This window comes from Pinus tabuliformis, chromosome 1_1 (assembly GCF_031772625.1).
Source record: "Pinus tabuliformis cultivar Carrire ecotype Pingquan chromosome 1_1, CPIR1, whole genome shotgun sequence".
NCBI classification, from domain to species: Eukaryota; Viridiplantae; Streptophyta; class Pinopsida; order Pinales; family Pinaceae; genus Pinus; species Pinus tabuliformis.
The window spans coordinates 380,576,372-380,601,252 of NC_142297.1; the positions used below are offsets into that span (position 1 = coordinate 380,576,372).

The 24,881-nt window shown below is 39.0% G+C and overlaps 1 pseudogene; it reads right to left on the reverse strand.

Annotated features, from left to right (window-relative positions):
- The window catches only part of LOC149213225 (polygalacturonate 4-alpha-galacturonosyltransferase-like), a 37,425-nt pseudogene extending 25,948 nt beyond the window's left edge, over positions 1-11,477 (reverse strand).
- Between the last annotated feature and the right edge of the window lie 13,404 nt (positions 11,478-24,881).

Here is a 24,881-nt window from a genome sequence, read left to right on the forward strand (position 1 = left end):
CAACAAAAGTGGGTCACAAAGATGTTGGGTTATGACTTTGAAATCATCTACAAAAAAGGGAAGCAAAATGTGGTGGCAGATGCACTCTCAAGAAAGGATGAGGATGTGGAAGCATTGTTGTGCGCCATTTCTATTATCCAACCAGATTGGATAAACGAAGCAAGGGAGGAATGGAAGAATGACGAAGAAGTGTGGGCACTTATTCGAAAGCTACAACAAGATTCCAGTACTTCTGATACATTTAGCTGGCAAAATGATTCGTTATGGTACAAAGATCGCTTATACCTCTGTAAGAATTCCCAGCTAAAACAAAAGATTCTTATGGAATTGCACACTTCTCCCTTAGGAGGGCACTCAGGATTTTTAAAAACTTACCACAGGGTTAAGAAGGAATTTTTTTGGGATGGCCTTAAATCAGATATTCAAAAGTTTGTGGCGAAATGTTTGGTTTGCCAACAAAATAAAGTTGAAACAATTAAGACACCGGGTCTATTACAACCTTTATCCATTCCAAGCCAACGTTGGGAGGAGGTTTCAATGGATTTTATCACAGGTTTACCCAAGTCTGAGGGAAAGAGTGTCATCATGGTGGTAGTTGACAGACTTACCAAGTATGCACACTTTTGTGCATTATCACATCCATTTAAAGCCAGTACAGTTTCTACTGCATTTATGGAAACAATTCAAAAGCTACATGGAAACCCAAAGATTATTGTAAGTGACAGAGATCCCATTTTCACTGGAAATTTTTGGACAGAATTATTTTCTTGTCTTGGTACTCAGTTAGCTCATAGCTCATCTTATCATCCTCAATCTGATGGGCAAACTGAGATAGTAAACAAATGTTTGGAAGGATATCTTCGTTGCTTTGTATCTGATAAACAGACACAATGGGTCAAATGGTTGCCTCTGGCTGAATGGTGGTATAACACTTCCTTCCATACAGCAACAAAAATGACCCCATTTATGGCACTTTATGGGTATCAACCACCATCCATCACATCATATTTAAGAGAAAATTCTAAGGTTCAGGCAGTGGAACATCACATCGAACATCAACAACAAGTCCTCCAACTCTTAAAGGATAACCTCGTGTTGGCACAAAATAGAATGAAACAACAGGCAGATCAACATCGCAGTGAAAGAAGTTTTGATGTAGGTGATTGGGTATTCCTACGGCTACAACCATATAAGCAAATGTCCCTCAAGCAAGCTAAGAAGGATAATAAATTATCACCAAAGTATTATGGTCCGTACAAGGTGTTGCAAAAGATTGGTACTATGGCATACAAATTGGAGCTTCCTGCAGCTTCTCGATTGCACCCAGTTTTCCATGTTTCATGTTTAAAGAAGGTTATAGGCGACAAGCTCCCAGTTCAAACAATATTGCCAGAACTTGACGAGGAAGGAAAAATTATATTGGAACCGGAAGCAGTCACAGAAACAAGAACTCGACAGCTACGAAATCGATCAATTTCAGAGTATCTTATCAAGTGGAAGAACTTATCCGCTGAAGATTCCACATGGGAGGATGAGAATTTTATGCAGAAGTATCCAGAACTACTCAAGCGTTGAGGACAACACTTTTTTGAAGGAGAGGGGCATGTTGGGTCCCTATAATACTAGTGATTACCCCATTACTATTGTAGTTATACCCCTTATTAATATTGTTGTGCCCCTATTGCCCCCATATTGTTATTACTGTGCCCCATAGAATCCCTCTATTGTTATTTTTGTGGCTTTATATTATTATTGTTAGGTCGGCTGGATTATATTGTGACTGCTTAGACTCCTATATATAGAAAGGAGGTTTTGTCATTTGAATCATCCAAGAATTGATCTGTTAGGCCCCTATACCACTAGTGTAACCCCTTATTGTTATTAGTATAACCCACTTATTATATTTTTGTACCCATGTAGTGCCCATATTGTTACTATTGTGCCCATAGAAGCCCACTATTGTTATTATTGTGCCCTTACATTATTATTGTTATGTTGGCTCTGATTATGTTATGACCCCTTAGACTCCTATATACAGAAAGGAGGTATTTTCATTTGCATCATCCAAGAATTGTTCATTTATGTAATGTAAAGGAGGTTTCCCCCTCGAAGAGGCTGAATTCTAAGGCGTTGATCTTTCTTTTCTATCTTTTCTTGAGCTGGTTTCATAACATTTGGTATCAAAGCTTTGGATTCTAGGGTTTCACTGCTACAAACAGTTCATCGTGGCATTTTCGCTATAACTTTGTTTCTGTGATGTTTCAGAAGTCGCCAAAAAAACCCATTTGATAAAACATCGCACTGAACCTTGGGTCCAAATTTCAGAGCCTTTCGCGTGATATTTACGGAGATATGATCTGAGTAAGTTGGTCTTTTTGCAGACTCCTGAATTACATTCCAAACAAGTGACCTTGGGAAAATGGTCATAACGTTCTCTCTGGGGATCGGATTGAAATTTCATAAAAAGGTACAGAAAGAGGACGGACTATAGTTTTTTTTTATATCTTTTTCAGATCCAAAGGTCAAAATAGTGACACGTGGAACTTCATAGAATTTCGCTCTTCTGGAAAGGTCTATAATCAGGTCATCTTGGGAGATTGTGCATAACTCTTTCTTAGAGAATCCAATTTGGATCAGACTGGTGGCATTGGAAAGAGGACACAAAGGGCTACTACAGGTCGCAATTTTAGAACTTAAAGATCTGAAAGTACAGAGTTATAGTCGTTTCAAGGTCGAGCTTCTAAAATCAAGAAAAAGCAAGATGAGGAAGTTTGATGGCAAGGATCCGGTAAATTGGATACTTCAGATGGAGCAATATTTTGATCTACATGGTGTACAACTATTACAAAAGGTATGTATTTCATCTTCATATTTAGAACCAGATCAATTTTTATGGTACAAAGGGCTTTGTTCTCGTAAACAACTTGTTACGTGGTGAATTTTCACGGAGGAAATGATAGCACATTATGAGGATACAAAGAGCAACACCTTCTTTAGAGCAACACCACAACAATTGGAAAGAGTAAAAGGGCATTGTGACATAGTGGAAAGAAAAATTATCGAAACCAGGAAGTGTACCCCTCACAACAATAAAGATGGAAGTGTTGTTTCTCCTAGCCTTCCACAACCTACAAGGGTTACACCACAACAATTGGAAGAAAAAAGAGAAAAAGGGCTTTGTTACAATTGTGATAGCAAATGCACTAAAGGTCATAAGTGTGTTGAGAAGAAATTATTTTACATAGAATATGAAGAGGAGGAAGAAAAGGATCAAGAAACATCAAAAGAAGAAGATATACGCCAGGACCCCACCCCAGAGAAAGAAGAAATGAATCAAACCATATCTTGTAAAGCATTGGCAAGAATTACCACTCCTCAAACTCTCAAGATAGAAGGACATATCAAGAAGAAAAATGTGCACGAAGTGAAAGATCACATTGAGAAAGAAGAAATGAATCCAACCATATCTTGTAATTCATTGTTCAAAATTACCACTCCTCAAACTATCAAGATAGAAGGACATATCAAGAAGAAAAATGTTCAAGAAGTGAAAGATCACATCGAGCATCAAGAAATGAATCCGACCATATCTTGTAAAGGATTGGAAGAAATTACCACTCCTCAAACTCTAGAGATAGAAGGACATATCAAGAAGAAAAAGGTTCAAGCAGTGAAAGATCACATCGAGCATCAACAACAAGTTCTCCAACTTTTAAAGGATAACGCCACTTCGGTGCAAAATCAAATGAAACAACAGGTAGATAAACATTGTAGTGAAAAATGTTTTGATGTAGGTGATTGGGTATTTTTACTACTACATCTCAAGCAAGCTATTTATGAGAAGGAAATGTTGGCAATACTACATGCACTTAAAAAATGGCGACCTTACCGAATGGGAAGACTCTTCAAGGATGAGGATGTGGAAGCATTGTTTTGTGCTATTTATATTATCCAACCAGATTGGATAAACGAAGCAAGGGATGAATGGAAGAAGGATGAAGAAGTATGGCCACTTATTCAAAAGTTGCAAAAGATCCCAATTCAAACAATATTTCCAAAAATGGAAGAGGAAGGAAAATTCATATTGGAACCTGGAGCAATCACAGAAACAAGAACCCGACAACTACGAAATCGATCAATTTTAGAGTATCTCATAAAGTGGAAGAACTTACCCGCTGAAGATTCCACATGGGAGGACAAGAATTTTATACAGAAGCATCAAGAACTACTCAAGTGTTGAGGACAACGCTTTTTGAAGGAGAGGGGCATGTTAGGCCCCTATACCACTAGTGTAACCCCTTATTGTTATTAGTATAACCCACTTATTATATTGTTGTACCTATGTAGTGCCCATATTGTTACTATTGTGCCCCATAGAAGCCCACTATTGTTATTATTGTGCCCTTACATTATTATTGTTATGTCGGCTTTGATTATGTTATGACCCCTTAGACTCCTATATATAGAAAGGAGGTCTTTATGTAATTTAAAGGAGGTTTCATAACATGTTCATTTATGTAATTTAAAGGAGGTTGCCCACTCGAAGAGGCTGAATTCTAAGGCGTTGATCTATCTTTTCTTGAGCTGGTTTCATAACAAGTTTTTTCAAAATCATAAGACACAAACATACCCTACTACTCTACGAAAGTTAATTCACAATTTAGAACAAAAAATTCAGACATGCAATAAGAAATAAAATACATGCACACAATATTTTTCGTGGGGAAAGAAATCTTCTAATAATTCCAATGCCTTTTTCCATCAATCTTATGAATATAGATGTATTACAATTGATTTACTCAATTGTGCACAACTCATAAGTGGATAACCTATCCCTCTGCTCACTAAGAATCTCAAACCCAAAGTTTGTCAATTTCTACCTTTGCTTGAGCCCCTATTTCCTTGTGCAATTCCTTGAGAAATTAGGCCCCTATTATTTAGGTTTTTCCAAAATGGATTGTACAATTCCTAAGGTTGATCATGTGACTGCATGACACACCTGTACGCTCAAAACTAGCCTACAACTAGTACTAAAGTGCCTTGGAATCTCCACCATAGCTAGGGAACTCAAATTGTTTGTGTGCACTAGAAATTTTGGGATGATTGATCACTTAACTATATGATCATTGCATTTGACTGAAGTCTCACTACACAATTAGCCTTCCGCTAGTTCCTCCAACATTTAGACCTAGTTTAATTGAAAACAACTTGAGATAACTAACTTTGACTGCTACAAATTAGAAATCACACATGCTTAAATGAACTCTAACTCCTCCAACTCGAATTGATTGAGTAAAAAGGGTGACACAAACCATGTCATACAATCTAATTGCATCCAAGTTGTGTGTTGATGTGGAAATTCAAATTTTCTCAATTTAGTCAAGGCAAAATCAAATTGAGAATTTCTTGGCACATTTTTCAACAATCCTTCAAGTGAATCTAATCCATATTTCGAATCTAGTACAACAATTTGCTAATAAAAAAAACTAATGTATATAAGTAGCGTTCAAAATAAATAAAGCAGTAAAAAAACACATATTAAAACACAATCGATGGACCCCGAAAAATATTTCAACTATGTTAGCACCCATTAACGTTCTTCGAAAGTGCCTCCACCGCTCCTCTCACGGTGCACACCTCTATTTTCAGCCTCCATCACCCTAAATCCCATTATTTGTTGCCAGCCTCGATCACTCTACTTCTCGAAGAAACCATTAATAGGGTAAAGATGAACCCCTAATCCTTTACCTTTTTTACTAGTGCATCATATTGAAAATTTTAAGACAAAAGATTTGTTTTGTCTTAAAAAATTGTCTTAAAATTCCCATGCATGTAGTAGTCTAGAATGCAACGACATACTTTAGGAAATTGGTTCACTAAATTATTGCCTAAGGTAAAATAAGGTTTTAGTATGTAAAAACCTATCCTACATGGTGCATTTTGATCAACCTAGTAATACATGACTAGGTGATCATTTTTTGGGTGATAACATATTGTTGCCCAACATAAGAGTTTGAGGAGCACATCGTATGATGGAAGTATGTTATAGCTTCACTTTCACAAAACACCGAACGGAAGTCATAGGGAGAGAGAGAGATCACTCAAGTAATAGGAAGGAGTGAAGTTGGAGGGGGTGAAACCTACCTGTGAGATAAAAGTTTCCTTTACTGATGAGTACGATCTCAATAAGGCAGGGGAGATATACCCATACCTACAATAAAACCGAGTACAAACGATAATGGTATGCCTAAAAATATAGGTCTGAGGTACATAGTACATGATACATGATATGCTCGCATCAATGGGGCAAAAAATGATACAATAAGATAATGATCCCCATATACATAATTTCCTCGAATACAGTGGCCAGGATTAATACAATTAAGTATGTTGATTTGAGGAAATGAGACATAATTCCCCCATGTTGGTGTGGTTAAGGGGGCGGGGGGGGGAGATCACAACCAAAGAAGCCCTGATGAATAGGAGAGGTATTTAAATATCTCAATGGACCATTTTAAATAGAGGTTCATGTTGTGAGTTATGCAATCGGCAGAGACAAAGCCATTCAAATAAAAATAACTTCTTCTGAGGCTAGATCATAATTTTCTGACATTTAGGCATGTGAGGGCCTACCTAAAGAGACATCCCCTCATGAGGTCTAGAACATCTCACACACACCTCAGAAAATCTAGGAAAATCTGCTAGATCACTAAACCACCAAGTGTATGTTTCTTGATCGTGCAATAATGAGTTGAATTTGAGCATGCGAGAAAAAACAAAGTAAAAGGGAAATAATGATTCACTTTGCTTGATTAGAGGCACCAAGAAAGGATGAAAGATGAAACCAAGGTGCACCATCCTCTAGACTACTCTCCTAGAATAAATGTGTTGATGTTAACAAAAGCAGGCCCACTAGAGTTTAGGCAATTATGAATCCTCAACAAAGGCACAAGGATCATAGTATTATGGCTAATAATGACTAACATTGGGGATGATAATTGGAAGATATGGGGACTCGTGGAGTTATGATTTACCTTGTCAGAGCATAACATGCAAGGTTGACCTCGTAGTGACTAACACAATTCCATAAGGGATGGTCAATTACTCAGACGGAGGATTTTCAAAGGCACATGAGGATAGATGAAGGTCAAATATAAGTAAAATGGGATAAGTGCAACACATAGATGGATAATATATTGTAACAAGACTAAATAAGACTTTGAACAGACTCCAGCGATGTAGGGGTGACTCATCTCTAATGCTTTGAAGAAAGGTGACTATATGATGCTTCCACGTGGGAAAGGCTCGCAATGCGCCATAATAGAATCAGTAAATAATGATTACTTGTGACAATGACTCATAATTCTAAAAGTTCAAAGGAAAAGCGGTATGAGAGTACATGTGACTCATATTAAGAGATTTGATTTAATGCGCCAATGTGAGACCTCATGGAAAAAATGGCTTTGTGGCGAAGTTTCAAATTACGAGAAACATGGAGACCCATTATAAAGATCGGTGAGAGAATTCCAACAGTGTTGACAGTTTGTCAAGCCGAGCGACCATTTACTCCTAATGGCAAAAAAAAAACTAGAGTTTTTCCTATAAAAGGACTTCTTGCCCCCAACTCCAATTCATTTGTACATTGATTTGTTGGAGAATTTAGAGAAGAGTAAGAGGTAGTAAATCTTGGTGAGCTTGTAGCAGAGTCATTGGATTTCAAATCTATGACTTAGTAGGTGACCTTACTTGTCTAGAAATGGCCTTAATGCCTCTTGGAAGGATGGTTTCTCATGAAGAATTAAGGAAAGAAGGTTGTCCATTTAATTTATGAAAAAGAGACATTATGTATGGAAAAGATACAAGTGAAAGGATGTTTATTTTTAGAATAGACAATATCTCCTATCTCTCTCTCATCCCAATTCCAAAATCAATAAGGAATATTGTTTAAATTTAATGCCCCGAGCTACATTTTTAAGACATATTTAGGATTCTTAAGAAAACTACCCAAAAGGTAGCACAATTCTTGTTATTGTTAGACCTATGCATTAGGGATTTCTCTAACATCCACTTTAACCAACATCTTTCCATGTTCTCAATATTCTCAATAAAAACAACATAATTTGTGGTGTTAATGAGTAATTTCTATTAAGTTTCTGCTTTTATGGATCTTGGGGAATTCCTAAACATAAAATTGTTAGACTAAAAAAGAAGTGATCGAATTGTAATATTCTTTTTTTTATGGATATGGTTAAAGTGGATGGAATCTACCCATGGTATTTACCGTGGTAGTTGCCCATGGCATAGACCCGTGGTATTTGCCTTCATTTTTCGAGTGAAAACAATAAAATAAAGTCTCTAGAGATTCAATAAAGCATATAAAAATGGATAGGAACCTAACAATGTAATCATTGAGAGTTATTTATCTATTTTTCCTTTGTCGAGAGCTTGTGAAGGCAAGTTCTAGTTGATCCCAATGACGAAAACCCCATGGGAGTAATTTCTCTGGTGGATCCATCGAGGATCTAAGATTGTGCTTCAGCATCTTTAATTTCTCTGTTGATGGGAAGCCATACATGCCAAGGCATGAGCTTTAGTAGTGGTTCTGTGGGCATGTAATTTTGTTTATATTTATTTACATAAATAAGATGCTGTGTTCTCAGATCTTTATTGTGTTCGGTGTTTTTACTGCAAGAATTTTATTAGAACACATACAATGTACCAGAACAAATTAAAATTTTGATGATTGGGAAATTACAGTGTTATCAGAGTTGTGCATCCCACCAGCCTGAGGGTTTTATTGGAAAATTCTAAATTATTTGCAGGATTATTTGGAGGTTTCATGCAGGGAACTTTGGCGGAATTTATGCTCACCCTATCCAACATTTCCATCTTCGATGGAATTTCGTATCATCCTAGTTGGTTCTATTTTTCGGTTGATTGGAAGGAGAATTTTTTGCATTATTTTGAGAGTTATTATTTTATTGCAAATAAAAGAGAAAACATTACTTTTCCAAATTTTTAGATTGGACCTCAGTCTGCTTCACCATATTTATCCATTCAAGTTTACAGGATCAAGATGGAACCCTTATCAGTTTTGAGGGTCTCTTTTCAATTGTATTGCAAGGCTGTGAGATTTGTTGTAGAAAGTACTACCGTATTGACTATAATTTGATTACAGGTCTATAGAAATCCAATGGTAGAGTTCATCTCCTTCTAGTGGGTCAAACACCAAGGGTTCAAAGGCTAAATTCTTAGCACAACTATCATATCAGATTATATCCGTTTCATTTCAAGATCAATGGTATGAATATATTTTTGTAATCTATATTGGAAAGAGGCTAGATCATTTAAATCTAAGGAGGAGACCCTGCCTTTCGATGCCATTTTTAACATGCTCATAGATCTAAAGTGTCTCGAAATAATTGTTGATTGATTTCATTGGAGGTAAAAGAGGTCAAATTGCAAAGGTTCGAACGTCGAGTTTCTAAACTTCATCCCAAGGAAGAATATAAATTGTTTAATCAAGCTCATCATAGGATTGAGGTTGAACCCATGCCAAAATTCGAGATTGATCACTTGGAGTACACACTTCTTTTCCAAAGACTGAGGGTTTCAAGGGTCCTTGCTCCATGCATTTTCCAGAATTCTTTCTCTTCTAGTGTTTTCTTCTAAAAGATGTGTTAGATACCTATACCAATAGGTTTCATATTTCATGATTGGCTATAAAAGTTCCAAATATGCTCTGCTTTGGTGATGCAAAGATCACATATTTCCAAAGGAACACAAGGTATGTATATAGCTTGATGAGCACCCAATTTTGATGGATGGTCCAACAACTCAATCTGGACCATGCCATGTTTTAAATTTCCAGTTGTAGAATAGAGAAAGAAATCTGTCCAAACTGTTTAATCTTGGCAGACAAGTAGCTTAGGTAGAGAAGTAAGGTTCCCAACTGTTTAATCTGGGACCTTGGAAGCAATAAGGGTAGAATTAGATAGACAATCAAAAGAAAAAGCCAAAGAAAAGAAAAGGCAAATAAGGGTTTGCAAGCCTAAGTGCACCCTCCAAGAAGAAAACAAAAAATGCTAGGCAAGTAGATGGGTAGGCAGTTGGGGTTGCAGAAAGGTCATTTCTTATAAATTGCATGTGTGTTAACCTTGTTCACAAAGCAGAATCAGTGAATTAAGAAGGTGTTCTTCTTCATCAGGTGGCAGCAAAGCAAAGAAGCATGTCTAACCTCCCTTCTTCCCCTTTCCCATTTTCATTACTAACACTCCCTCATCAGTTGAGATTCATGGAAGAAATTGTGGTTTTATGTTGGTTCTCATTCCTTTACAAGCCACATTTCCTGTGTAAAAATTCTTTTCATTTTGATCTACGCCCTAAACTAAGTAAGTTTCAAACAAACTTAGTGGTATCCCCCCATCCACCATTTTCACCCATATTAACTCTAACTCTATTATGTAATTCCCCTATGTTACCCTTCCCCTACTATTATTAACACCATGGTGTATAAACTCCAAGCATCGTATAAACATCCCTCCCATTGGCATTATAGCCATATGTTCTCTAACAGGGATCAAAATGGCATCTGGTCACTTTCATAAACCTAAGCCTCACCCCTCTCCCCTCATCTAAACTCATTTGACCCATTGAACCTTCATTTGCTAAGAAAACCTTACAAAAAGACCCCTTTTCCACATAACCCGCTTTGTATTATGAAATAACCCAAAAAACCCACTTTCCGCGCTTTTCCAAAGTATTGGCGCATATATTTGATTTTTCAAAATACATTGAAAAACATTGCAAAACACCGTATCCCCAACCTTTTCCGCTGAGCGCGCATCCCAAAAGAAATAATATTTTAATCCTCCGCCTGTCCGTATTGATCGAACACCTCACTCTCCCGACAACCGTCGGATCGAACCCATTTGATCTGACGGCCCTCGTTCATATCGGAGCGGCCCCGACGTCCGACAGATACCTTCCGATATCTGTCAGAAGGTGACGTCAGGCCCCCGCCACGCGCCACTCCCACAGCGCATCGGAGGTATGCCTGACACATTCCACCCCCGTACCTATAGCGGTGCGACATAAAACCGCTAACCGTTTCCGGTTTCGGTTGATCCTCTCATCCCACGTCAGAGCCACGTTACTGCCACCCCGCCATCGCGTCAGCATTTTTGTCCACCCCTGCGCCAATGTGTCTGCCACCGCATCATCCCCGTGGAACAATCACAGCTCACCACCTCACCCGATGATGTCATGCTAACATCATCCGGCCTTGACCCCACCCGATGACGTCATACTGACGTCATCCCAAAAAAGCGCCAAAATCCCAAAAAAGTCCATATTTTGGCCAATTTTCGCGTTTTTCATACTTTTCGCCGATTCGCTGTTGCTTTCTCTGCATGGTTCTCTACGTTCAAACCTGCGCCACCTTGCTGGAATTGATCTGGAGACCTCCGGCGCACCATTTATACCTACATTTGTGACCATTGCTCGCTGTTTGCCAGGTATTTCTCCTCCTTAATCCTCCATACGCCTAATTTGTCTGTAATTTCCCTCAGAAAGCTTGAAAGACATTGAAACTTATTATTTTACCAGCAAATTTCCTCTGCCTAGCCCCTATTCCCAACTGTGAGTTCGAAAACCACCAGCTGAGCCTTGTTTGCCTGAATTTTCATCGAAAACTGCACACTGTTCGCGCAATCGCGAACCAGTTAGTCCAACTATACATACCTGCTATAAGAGACAGATTGAGACCAAACATTGGCCTCATTTACACTTCAAACAGTATTTCAACTGCTACACTTGGTTATCCATCATTCACCCCTGAACAATTCACTTTCCTCTGTTAAGAAGAACTCCTTTGTGTTACTCTGCATAGTAACATCCATTTGTAATCCTAGGAGAAACCATGGATCCACCAGTGGCTCCTATAGCATTAAACATTGCTCCATTGAATGCCTCTCAAAGAGAATTGGAATGGCAACCTTTGGCAGACATGGACTATCAGATTTCAGAAGAAATGCTAATGAAGACCAAGTTCCACATACACCTGCTCAATGAATTAAAAGCCAAACATGAGGCTCGAACAGATGTGCTGGGCATATGGGATTCTTTCCTCCCTATTTTCAAGCTCCCTCAGGTTAATCAATTCCCTGAGTTAATCCACCTATGTGCTGAATGTTATGACCCTACTCAGAGGGCTGTGCTGGACCCGGCAGGATCAGTTGTTTTCTATATCACTCCTGAAGCTATAAAAGAGATGCTCTGCTTCAAGACTCAGAAGAAATTGGTCCCTTTGTCACTAATAGACCTGATAAATCAAGGGGCTAAATTAACAAATGCTCAAATCACTAAACTAAATCAGTTATACATTGAGTCTGACTCTGTGCAAGATCCTCCTTTTAATCAAGTATACCTCAACTAGTTGGGCAGGGACTTGGTAGATATGATTAGTCCCATTCTGGGCTACAACTCAGTGGAATTGGTAGATCAAACTGTGCTGGTAATAATGCTCATGTTCGCCCCGGGCAAATCTCCAATCTGCTATGACTATGCCACTTACATCTCCGACAAAATACATGAGCAATTGATGAACTTGGCTAGAGAAAGACTGTTCAGATATACCTCTTATATTTACCACTTAATCTTATATCATCAACATCAGAAGTTCTCTTTTCCAATCAAAAGAGTTGATGCCCAAGGCAATCCAAGATCAGTGGTCTATTGGTCCTCTGTCTTCCACTGTAGGTCCGAGTCTACTTACACTTATTGTGAGTTCATAGATCTCTTCATCCACCCAGCTATGTCTATGCTGATGAGCTCACCTCCTCCAAGACTCACAGATGATATGCAGAGAATCCTTCAGTTATCCAAATCATACAGCATTGGGGACTGGTACTTTTACCAGAACCACACCATCATCAGGATATATGGGTGTGAACTGCCTCCCTACAGACTACCCAAATATCTGCCTATGAGGCTATTTGCCCTAGAATACTTCAGACAGTTTGGCAATGTTGATGTGCTTCACTTTTTAGGCAAAGGCAAGAAAGCACAGTTGAAGGTCAGGAATCAACTTGGCCACTTCATTTATAATAAGAGGGAAGAGGGTTGGAAAGAAGCAGACAGGATGCTTGAGTCCCTTGGCCTTCAAACCAGTTTCCTTTGGAAACCTTATGACCCCAATCACTTCATAACTTTGAGAAGGCTCAAATATAAATTGTCTGGCTATGATCATGTAAAGATTCCTCACATTGAAAAATATGCAAACCAAGTAAAATGGAGGAGAGGAACATTAGAAGAGCCTGTTACACAAGAAGAGCTGAATCAAAGAGCAGTGAGGAATTTAAAGATAATGGCTGACCTTGAACTTTGTTCACAGGTTTTTACCCTTCCAAGCATACAAGTGGGAGCAGTTGCATCTTCCTCTACTACAAATCAGCAAACAGTCAAAGCCACTGAGGATATATCCAACGAAGGCAAGGAAAAGGAAATGGAGACCGAACAGCGACCTCATGAGAAGGTGCAGCAACAACAGCAGCATGTAGAGCAACAACGACAACAGGAATCACAGCAAGAAGAAGGGCAGCATGACAGAGAGCAGCCCCCACAGCAAGAAGGGGCAGTTGAGACCCCAATTCTCACTGAGCAGCAGGCTCAAAATTTAGTGCCTCCTAGGCAACAAACATCAGCTGAAGCATCCATCCTTCAAACTCCACAAAAGGAGGATGTAAGCAAAAAAAGGTATAGAGAGAATCCCTTAACTACATCAATAAGCCATGGTGAGAAAAGGCACAGGATGAATCCCCTTTCAGATGAAGAGATGCCTATAGGGCAATCTTTGGGTATGGGTCCGCCCAGTATGGAGGCATCTACAATTTCCTTCCAACAGGAACAAGAGAGGACAATGGGAGGAGAAGTCAGCTCCTCAAGCCAGAAGAGAGAGGGTGAACTGAGCATTAAACAACAGTTCATTGAAATTAAAAAGAGGAATGATCCCATAAAAATACAACTGTACAACCATTTGTTGAAAATGGCTCCCACCAACCAGCAGCGTCTAATGTCAGCATATGATGTCCAGGAGGGCAAGATGATCATGAGTCACTTCATGCCAACTACTTTGCAGCCACAGTCCCCTTCAGATTATCTGAGGACCAATCTTGAGGTCCTTGCCAAGGACATACACCCAATGGACAAAATTGAGTTGCATAAGCAGACAGGTGAAATGGTGTATGCTTCCTTGGCAAACAAGACATTGGATAACTACAGGCTAGAAAATAGCCTTAATAATACAGCCTCTCAGCTGGAATTGGAAAGAGAATCATCTCAGGCAAAGGACAACAAAATAAGGTCCTTAGAGGATATAATCATTGAGATTGGGCATGATCCCAGAGATATCAAGGGAATTCAGGAAATATTGAAATTGAGGGATGCTGATATGGCAGCTCTAAGGAGAAAGATCAAACTCCCAGCCACAATTCACCCTCAGACAGATGAAGTAGCTCAACAAAGGCATGATAAAGATGCCACATCTTTGCTGGTGTCTCTCTATAAGCAGCTTATCCAGACACAAGAAAAGCTGGGAGAATCAGAGGCTGCACAGGCAGCATTACAAGCAACTTTGAAACGAAGGGAAGAAGGTCAGACTTCTCAGCCTCCTCCTCAAATCATTAATCTTGACGAAGCTGCCCCAACTACTATCCCTCCTCCTCAACAGACTGAACAAACAGCACCATCCACTTCAGCACCAACAACAACAGAGCAGGCCCCTAGCTTGGATATGCAAAAGCTAAGAAACGAGATTCAGGCCCTGGAAGCTCAAATGACAGAACTAAAGGAGGCCAGGGAGAACTTAGCCAAAGTAAATGATAGGTATGATAAATCCAAGCAGGCTGTGGCAGAAAAGGGCAGTGAGATAAAGGCCCTTAAAGACAGGATCAAAGAGCTAGAAAATGAGCTCAAACTAGATAAGGTGGTGGCTGAGCTCAAAACAGTGCTATGGTCCAATATTGGCCAGTCTATTACTCACCAATGGCAGTATATTGAGACAATCCATGAGCAGTTAGAGCTCATTCCAAAAGCACAGAAGGAAATTCAAAGATCAAGAGCTTCACTAAGCAATATGCCTGAAGTGGCCACCAGAATGATTAATGTGCTTAACAATAGAACAAGTTCTCAGTTAGCTACCATGGAAATTACAAATAGAACTGAGACTATTCAATTAATCAAGAGGGTTCTTACTTTGAGAAACTTGGTGCAGACATTGGAAAGAAGAACCCAAGACATGCAGACTGAGGTAAACAAGTTTATGGACAAGTTTCAGGTGTTACAAAACAGAGGGCTCCCTAGCTTACTGAACAGCTCAGGGAGACTATTCACTCATGAGCAGTATGCCAAAAGGGTAAATGCTTTTGCCTCAAGTCAGATCAATGAGAAGCCCAGCACCTCAGAAGAAACAGGGCCAACTACAGGACAGACTCTCTACAACAAGGTAGAAAGTTTATTTTTTATAATGAATGAAATCACACACTTGTTTGAAGTGGCTCCAAATTTTTATAAATATACAGAGGCAGAGGAGACTATGGATGCAATTCTCAGGCATCAATTACCTACACAGGACTGGTGGACTAAGGCAATACAGACGATTTTATAAACAGGAAGCCATTCACCAAATTTTGTTTATAAAAAATACGAATTGTCATGCACAGCGCAGTTTAATAAAATCAGCATGCATTAAAGATGAAAGCTGAGCCAACTCAGCAGAACTTATGGCCAACAAAGCAAGATGAGAAGCTACAGGTGTCCAGGCCGAGAAGCTACAGCAGAGCAGCTCCAAAAGCGCATTCTTCAGCATTAATGCAGATTACTCCAACCGACTCGTTGGCTTCCAAAAGCCAAAATATCTTCTGACAGATGAAAAGAGCATTTATGTTGTATTAAAGGCAGCAATAACTTCTTATCTGTTGTTCTGTACAAAGTTGGTGTAACATTTATTTCTCAGATGACTCAACGCCTTAGATATTTTGTAATACTGTTTGTATATATTTGCCTCTCGCACAAGCTTGCGGGGGTTGGTTGATTGTTGTTTATTTCTCTTGAAGAAGTTCTTCTGCTGTAATCTTTTCAGAGTTAATAAAGAAAAGTGATGGAATTTCTCAAGTTCTGAAGTCGTTTGAATGCATTCTGGTGTTTGTTGAATACTGCAGGATCCCTGTGCATCTCACAATACAATAAGTTTTCTGTAACTCTCTTCGTTATGTGTTTAAATCTTTAGCAATCCATGTATGTTTCTGAAATTCTAAATGTTTAACAGCAAAGAAAAAGAATAGCCTTCAGGATTTATTCATTGAATACCCTGGGCTCAATCTATGTTTGTTAATGAATGTTCTCTTCAGCGATAATCTGTATAAGTGTAATTCTTAATTGCTGCACTTTCATGATATATCTTTCACAGTGATCATAGTTTTCAGGAATTCAACTTTTCTCCTGGGTAACATATTTCACTTTCACATCACCAGCTTAATGGAGAATTCTTAACTGCTTTCCATGGGCTAATCATATTTCATCACTTAAAGTTTAAATTGTTTTGTTGGATACCCAATAGGCCCTGCAGGCTAAACATTCCATTTCAATCATTCCAAGCACTTCACACCTCCAGACTCCATTTCCCAATGAAATATAACTGTTTGAACATTACACCTTAAGTATTGAGAGAAAGTCTTCCAACCGAAATATAAAACAAAACCTGAGCCTAATAGCTAGCCTGAAACCTTAACAAAACAGAGACAAATTATAAAGAGAGAGCCCTCTCTGGTTAGAGTTTGGCTAGAAGCTGTAACCCAAAGATTGGTTAGTGGTTACCTCGGCCGTATACCCTTGGGAGTCAAAGGGAACAACCTGGGTGTTAGAATAATTGGCGACTCCACTGGGGACTTCCTCAAGATTTTCTAATTTCTGTTTATCTCTTGAAAGCTGATCATTCACTTTGCTGCTAGCTTTGGGACATACACAGTAAGTTCAAAATCTTGTCTGGCCTCTGTAGACATAAAAATATCCTGCAAAATACCAAAAAGAAGATTAGAAACTGGCTCCCAAAAGGAAAACCAGACACACTAGGTCAAACCCTGACCCAGAACCACAAGATATTTTTGAAAACCCGAATATAATCCCTAGGATCATTAGGAAGTAGCAGGGACATCAAACTCCTGCTGATTCAACTCTTGAGACAGCTCATCCAAATCTTGTTCCAACTCCAATCAAGGTTCTATTTCGATCTACCCTTGATTCCCCTAGTGCCCCTTCTACATCTCAAAGTCCTCCTTTAACATCTTCATACACTGCACATACTCCTTTGACCAACATCCTAGGTTCTACCCCTCCCATTAACCCGGTAATACCCATTATCCCTGTTGTCCCATTTATCCCTGCCAACCCCTTAAACCCTGTAAATATGGCCAATAGGTATGCACCTTTGCAGTTACCTGCTAATGCTGCAGCTCTACCCCAGGACTATCAATCCAAGATCTCATATTTTGACTCCACTGGCTCTTTCACAGCCATCCAGCATGCTAGGAAGATGCAAGACCATTTTGAGAACTATGAAATAGATGATGACAGTGTGAGAATGAGAATTTTCGTTCAAAGCCTGACTGGTGATGTAAGAACTTGGTTTAGATCCCTGAATGCAAATTCCATCACAACTCCTGATGAGCTTTACCAAGCCTTTACTAACAGGTGGGAGAAGAAGAAAGATCCCTTACACATACTTGGAGAATATGACACAATTAGAAGAGGTCCTCAAGAGACCGTTCTGGAGTATTGTGCAAGGTTTAACAATGTATATAATGCAATACCACAGAATCTAAGACCTCCTCCTGATTTGGCCTTGTACAAGTTTCCTGATGGATTTGACCCTGACATGGCCTATCAGCTGAAGGAAAGAGCTCCTGAAACACTGGCAGATGCCCAAAAAGTTGCTGTCACTGTAGAAGCTAACCTAATTGCTAAAAGAAACAGAGCAAGGTTGGAGAAGAGAACCACCTTTAAAGAAGAACCCTCAGCTTTTGATCAAAAGCTGGATGCAATACTCAATGGAATGAAAAGATTGGGTGATAGAGTGGAATCAGTTGAAAGAAAATCATCATGGGAAGCACCACAGAACAACCCTACTAGGAATCCAAATTTTAGGAGAACTCAAAACCCAAACATGGGCAAGGCAAATGCTGATCCAGACATAAGACCTCCTTTTCAAGAAAACTATGCTGAGACTTCTACATCCACTGAACCCAATGAAGACCCTCACATTAATTTAATGGGTTTGGATGGTGAAAGTCAAGTTTTCTTAACACAAGAAGATCATGAGGATGATGAAATCAAACTGTTCCAAACCAAATCAGGTGAATCATTTGACTTTAAACAAGGCTATGACACTGCTGTTTATGAAGTCCACAAGCAATACAAGCTAAGGAGCAGAACTGTGAATGTAACTCAGCCTGAAAAAATAAAGGATAATCAGCAGCCTAAAAGAGCCATAGTGATAGAACCCAATGACAAAACGAGTCCACCTGCAGAAGAGGTAACTATTGAAGAAGTCACTGAACCATCTTTCCCAAAACAGCAGCCTATGGCAACATCTTCCCCTCACCCTAATCCGAATGTTACTCCTCAAGAGATGAGTAATAAGGACAAGCCCCAACATCAAGATAAAAATCAAGAAGAAGAGTTAGTGAACAAGGAAAGGACTGTTATCCATAACCCTAAGACCCAACTTGAAAAACCCTTTGATCTAGAAACTGAACTTGGCAAATTAAAGATAGCAATCCCTCTCTCAGAACTAGCCAAGCATGACATTTACAAACAACAGATCAAGAAGTCCCTTCAACTCACCAACAGCAAAGATGATGTCAATGTGTTGGATGACACTCCAGAATTACTGTTTGGCCCAGAAGTGGATGGAAAAATAGTAGTCACAGGGATATTACCTTTTTATGTCAGCTTACACATTCATGACAAAATACTACATAATGCAATGTTTGATTCAGGTGCCTCTCACAACCTCATGCCAAAAGCAGTCATGGAAAGATTGAATTTAGATATAACAAGACCATATAAGGACCTATTCTCCTTTGACTCCAGCCAAGTCAAGTGTTTAGGTCTCATAAAAGATTTATGTGTGTCTCTGGTTCAATACCCAAACAAAACAATTCTGATGGATGTTGTAGTTGCTGATATCCCACCCAAGTATGGGATGCTGTTATCAAGATCATGGGGGGCTAAACTCCAAGGCTCCTTACAATTAGATATGTCATATGCCACTATCTCTGTTTTTGGGCAACCAAAAAGATTATACAGAGAAACACTTATGAAATACATGGTCAGCAGTGAAGAAAAGCCTCAAAACTTTCCCATATATGCTGTCCATTCAGACATAGACTCATACATTCTCTTCAATGACAGCATAACTCTCTCAAATAATGACACTCTCTCAAATGATGATGTTGAAACTAAGATACTCATACAAGAGGAAAACACAAAGGAAGCTCCTTCTACCCATGAAACAACAGTCAATCAATCACTAGACACTGATGCTGCTCTAGCTGTCAAGCATATTCAATCAAATGATGAGACTGTCCTAGAAGACAAGCTAGATGAAAAACCAGAACTTCAACTTCCAAGTCCAGCTCATGAACAGATCATTAGGTCTCCCCTACAACAGGACATTCTGTGGTTCCTTGAATTTGATGGTTCAGTCAACAAATTGGGGGCTGGAGCTGGAGTTTGGGTACACAACAAAGAAAACAGTCATGCAGAAGGCAGAGCCTATAGATTAAACTTCAGATGTACTAATAACATGGCAGAATATGAGGCTCTTTTACTAGGCCTAAAGCTAGTGAAGTTCTTACAAGCTGCCAGGGTTTCAATCATGGGAGATTCAGATTTAGTCATCCAACAAGTGAAGGGAAATTTTGTCACCAATGACAAAAGACTAAGGTCTTATAGGTCTGCTATTGCTGAGATACTGAACGCCTTCTCTGACTTCCAAATCACCAAAATTTCTAGGACCCATAATCTTCACGCTCATAGTTTGGCCACATTTGCTAGCACTTGCAAATTACCATTGGAACCTAACAATCGCTTCACAGCTGAGATAAAACACAGACCCTCCATTCCAAACAATGTTAAAGATTGGCAAGTATTTGAGGATGACACACAAATAAACAATTTTTTAACTTTACAACAAGAATTTGCAGGATTAAATATTGACACTGACAGAGCAAGTCAATCACAAATACAGTTTGAACAGAATAACCACCCAATATCACCTAGAACAGCAAAACAAATACTACACCCAACCATTTTCAACAAGCAAAACATTCAGAAAATTCAACAAATCAGTTGTGAAGAAGTGGCCAATACTGAAGCTGAGATAATAGAGCTGAAAGACAATTTCCTTCCAACAGGCCTCACTCCATTAGAGGACATCTTTGATTCAAATGATATTCCTAGAAAACCAAAAATGCAGCCCTTGAATGCAGCCATTGAAGAATGCAACATTGGTACCATTGACAAGCCCAAAATAATAAAGTTGTCTGCGTCTTTACCTCCTGATCAAAAACCCAAATACATAGACCTTTTCAAAGAATTTCAGGATGTTTTTGCATGGGGTTATGAGGATCTAAAGTCCTATGATACCTCTGTTATCCAGCATACCATCCCTCTCAAGCCTAATCAAAAACCATTCAAACAAAAATTGAGAAGGATCAATCCCATGCTCCTTCCTTCAATTGAAAAGGAATTGCAAAAAATGTTTAAAGCTGGTATCATAGCACCAATCAGGTTCTCTGATTGGATTTCAAACTTAGTCCCTACAAGAAAGAAAACTGGTGAAATAAGGCTTTGTGTGGACCTAAGAAATCTCAATCAAGTATCCCTCAAAGACAATTATCCCTTACCCAAGATGGATCACATCCTCCAAAGAGTGGTAGGAGCCTCAAGGATCTCACTACTTGATGGATTCTCAGGCTTTAATCAAATCCTGGTACACCCTGATGACCAAGACAAAACTGCATTTACAACCCCATGGGGAACTTTCAAATATGTAAAAATGCCTTTTGGATTGAAAAATGCAGGGGCAACATTTCAAAGAGCAATGGATATTGCTTTTGCAAAGGAGATTCATGACTTTTTAGTCATTTACTTAGATGACCTCACACCTTTTTCAAAATCTGACCAAGAGCATTTAAAACATTTAAGGCAGATTTTCTTGACATGTAGGAAATATGGAATTTCTTTGAACCCCAAGAAGTCTCTATTTGGTTTGGAAGAGGGTAAGCTCCTAGGACACATCATTTCAAAGGATGGCATAAGAATTGACCCAGATAGGATACAAGCTATCTTACAAATGCCTCACCCAAGAAATATCAAAGAGTTGCAAGCATTTTTGGGAAAAATCAACTTTTTAAGAAGGTTTATTCCAAACCTAGCAGAACTAATCAGATTACTAAATAACATGCTAAAGAAGGATTCAAAAGTGAAGTGGACAGTTGAAGCCAATCAAGCCTTTGAAGGCATAAAACTGGCCCTTACCCAAACCCCAGTCTTGACCAATCCTCAATTTGACAGAGAATTTATCATCTTCTCCTTTGCCTCCCAGCATACTATTGCTGCTGTTTTATTACAGAAAGATGACCAAGGAAATGAGAAGGCAATTGCTTTCTTTAGTAGGGCTCTTAGAGATGCACCCCTGAAATATCAAATCATGGAAAAGCAAGCTTATGCTTTGGTCAAAGCCATTAAAGATTTCAGGATTTACATCCTTTACTCCCATGTTGTAGCATATGTGCCAAGTCCTATTGTAAAATACATACTTACTCAAGAGAACCTAGAGGGCAGAAGAGGAAAATGGATAGCAAACATCTTAGAATTTGATATTGAAATAAAACCTAAAAAACTGATAAAAGGGCAAGGTTTGGCCAAATTAATGACAGAAGCAAACTTTCAAGCCTTAGATATCAACCAGCTGGACAGTGAACCGGAGCTGGCGACTCCAAAGATCAATGTAACCTTTGAACAATCCCCCTGGTACTCTGATATATGTTATGTATTACAAAACCTGGGTGCTCCCCCAGGATTGTCCAGAACTAAGTGTAGGTTCTTAAAAATGAAAACCTCAAGATTTTGTGTGATGGATGGAAATTTACTTTGGAAAAATCATGAAGGAATATTGCTGCACTGTTTAATTGAAAATGAAACTGACAATATCATGAAAGAATTTCATGCAGGAGACTGTGGTGGACACTTGTATTGGAAGTCCACTGTGGACAAAATATTGAGGGCTGGTTACTATTGGCCCACTGTTTTCTCTGATGTTAAAAAATTTACCACATCATGTCACAAATGCCAAGTGTTTGAGGGTAAGAGAAAGCTGCTACCACTTCCCTTAAGGCCTATTGCAACAGAGAGACCTTTTCAACAATGGGGCTTGGACTTCATTGGGGAAATTCATCCCTCATCCTTAGGACAACACAGGTGGATTCTAACAGCTACAGACTATTTCACTAAGTGGATTGAAGCTGCCCCATGCAGACAAGCAAATGATTCAATAATCATTCAGTTCTTGGAGAACAACATACTGGCTAGATTTGGCTGCCCTGATAAAATAATCACAGACAATGTTGCTGCTTTCAGATCTACAAAGATGGTGAATTTCTGCCACAAATTTCACATTACCTTGGGCCATTCTACTGCCTGTTACCCCCAAGGAAATGGCCTAGCTGAATCATCAAACAAAAGCCTTGTAAACATCATAAAGAAGGTGCTGGAAGAAAACAAGAAGAATTGGCATAAGAAACTGGTCAATGCCTTATGGGCAGATAAACTAACAACCAAAAGATCAATTGGGACCAGCCCATATGAGTTGGTTTATGGATTATAAGCCAAATTTCCTTCATCACTAGGAGTTCCTGTCATGAGACTTCTTCAAGAAAGTCAAGCTGAACCAAATGACATACAAAGAAGGATCAATCAAATAATATGTTTACAGCAAACTAGAGACCAAGTGTTTACCAGAGTTCAGGTTTTACAAGAAAAGTTAAAGAAGGCCTTTGATAGAAGAACTAAGGCAGAAGACTTTAATGTTGGAGATAAGGTCCTCAAGTGGGATTCAAGAAGAGAAGATAAGGGAAAACATGGAAAATTTGATTCCTTATGGAGAGGACCATTTGCTGTCCAAGAAGTACAAGGAAACAATACTTATTTCCTTAAGAGTCTTAATGAAACTGACCTGGATGAAGGTCCTATGAATGGCAGGATGCTGAAACACTATTTTGATTACTACCCATAAGTACAGCCTGAGTTTCCATTGTACATATTCAGAAGTATATATCATTTTCTCTTAAAATGTAAACATGCAGTCTTTTAAGTTTTATTATCTATTAGCAAAAGGCAAATAGGATCAGAGATCTATCAAGAAGGAGAGTACACAATTTTGGCATTTCAAGGCAGCATACTTCAAGTTTGATGGAAACAGTCAAGGGCCAAGGCATTCTGACCTGCTGTTCTTGGTCTTTCAAATGAAAAACCATCCCCATGTGGAGCCACTATTAGATACCTATACCAATAGGTTTCATATTTCATGATTGGCTATAAAAGTTCCAAATATGCTCTGCTTTGGTGATGCAAAGATCACATATTTCCAAAGGAACACAAGGTATGTATATAGCTTGATGAGCACTCAATTTTGATGGATGGTCCAACAGCTCAATCTGGACCATGCCATGTTTTAAATTTCCAGTTGTAGAATAGAGAAAGAAGTCTGTCCAAACTGTTTAATCTTGGCAGACAAGTAGCTTAGGTAGAGAAGTAAGGTTCCCAACTGTTTAATCTGGGACCTTGGAAGCAATAAGGGTAGAATTAGATAGACAATCAAAAGAAAAAGCCAAAGAAAAGAAAAGGCAAATAAGGGTTTGCAAGCCTAAGTGCACCCTCCAAGAAGAAAACAAAAAATGCTAGGCAAGTAGATGGGTAGGCAGTTGGGGTTGCAGAAAGGTCATTTCTTATAAATTGCATGTGTGTTAACCTTGTTCACAAAGCAAAATCAGTGAATTGAGAAGGTGTTCTTCTTCATCAGGTGGCAGCAAAGCAAAGAAGCATGTCTAACCTCCCTTCTTCCCCTTTCCCATTTTCATTACTAACACTCCCTCATTAGTTGAGATTCATGGAAGAAATTGTGGTTTTATGTTGGTTCTCATTCCTTTAGAAGCCACATTTCCTGTGTAAAAATTCTTTTCATTTTGATCTACTCCCTAAACTAAGTAAGTTTCAAACAAACTTAGTGGTATCCCCCCATCCACCATTTTCACCCATATTAACTCTAACTCTATTATGTAATTCCCCTATGTTACCCTTCCCCTACTATTATTAACACCATGGTGTATAAACTCCAAGCATCGTATAAATATCCCTCCCCTTGGCATTATAGCCATATGTTCTCTAACAGGGATCAAAATGGCATCAGGTCACTTTGATAAACCTAAGCCTCACTCCTCTCCCCTCATCTAAACTCATTTGACCCATTGAACCTTCATTTGCTAAGAAAACCTTACAAAAAGACCCCTTTTCCACATAACCCACTTTGTATTATGAAATAACCCAAAAAACCCACTTTCCGCGCTTTTCCAAAGTATCGGCGCATATATTTGATTTTTCAAAATACATTGAAAAACATTGCAAAAGACCGTATCCCCAACCTTTTCCGCTGAGCGCGCATCCCAAAAGAAATAATATTTTAATCCTCCACCCGTCCATATTGATCGAACACCTCACTCTCCCGACAACCGTCGGATCGAACCCATTTGATCCGACGGCCCTCG